The 963-nt window shown below is 40.0% G+C and overlaps 1 non-coding gene across 1 annotated transcript; it reads right to left on the reverse strand.

Moving 5' to 3' along the window:
• Positions 1 to 225: 225 nt before the first annotated feature.
• On the reverse strand, positions 226 to 363 carry LOC114814878. The gene has a single exon (XR_003762674.1). It is a non-coding gene; the product is annotated as a small nucleolar RNA SNORA7 (small nucleolar RNA).
• Positions 364 to 963: the final 600 nt, after the last annotated feature.

Raw genomic sequence — 963 nt, forward strand, 5'->3', positions numbered from 1 at the left:
GACAGGCACATTGCAAGAATTGAAACAATACACATTAAACAGCATGAGACAAATAAAAATATATAATAATAATAATAATAATAATAATTGTGATATCTGTGTATTCATATAATTTTCTTGGTAAAAATACCCAAGTGGTTTACCACTGCCTTCTTCCACACAGTAAACTTGAGTCTCCGCCCTCGACTCTCTCCTACGCCGCTGCTGCCCAGCATGGTGAGTTTTGACTTGAGCAGATTGCCTTCCACTCTCTAGCCACTGCCCAAGCTGGGAATGGAATGGGTAGGCCTCTACTTGACTCACCCTCCCCTAGCCGAGACTGGTAGAGTACTGGAAACTTTCCAGGTGCAATCCTGAGAGGGGCATATCTTATGTGCATATCTTTAAATAATACATTATAGATTACTTATGTAGTCATATCAATGCTCTGTCAGCCCTCTAGACTGTGAGCTTGTTATGGGGAGGGAACATGTCTGCTAATTCCCTTGTACTCTTCCAAGCCCTTAGTACAGTGCTCTGCACATAGTGAGTGTTCAATAAATACAATGTATTGATTGATTGACTGCTTGATCTATGCACTTAGCTGTATATTCCTAAAACACTTTGGTCCTCACCTCAACCCCACAGCATTTATGGACATATACCCTTACACTCTACTATTTCCCTCCTCTGTAATTTAATTTAATATCTGTCTCCTCCTGCCGACTGTAAGCCCTTTATGGATAAGGATCGTGTCTACCAATTTTGTTGTATTGTACTTTCCAAAACACTTGGTACAGTGTTCTGCACATAGAAAGGACACAATAAATATTATTGATTGATCAATTGATTACCCCCACCAACTATTCTCCTTCATAAATAATAATAATAATGATGTTGGTATTTGTTAAGCTCTTACTATGTGCAGAGCACTGTTCTAAGCACTGGGGTAAACACAGGGGAATCAGGTTGTCCCACATGGGG

Source organism: Ornithorhynchus anatinus, chromosome 10, assembly GCF_004115215.2.
Source record: "Ornithorhynchus anatinus isolate Pmale09 chromosome 10, mOrnAna1.pri.v4, whole genome shotgun sequence".
Classification (NCBI taxonomy): Eukaryota; Metazoa; Chordata; class Mammalia; order Monotremata; family Ornithorhynchidae; genus Ornithorhynchus; species Ornithorhynchus anatinus.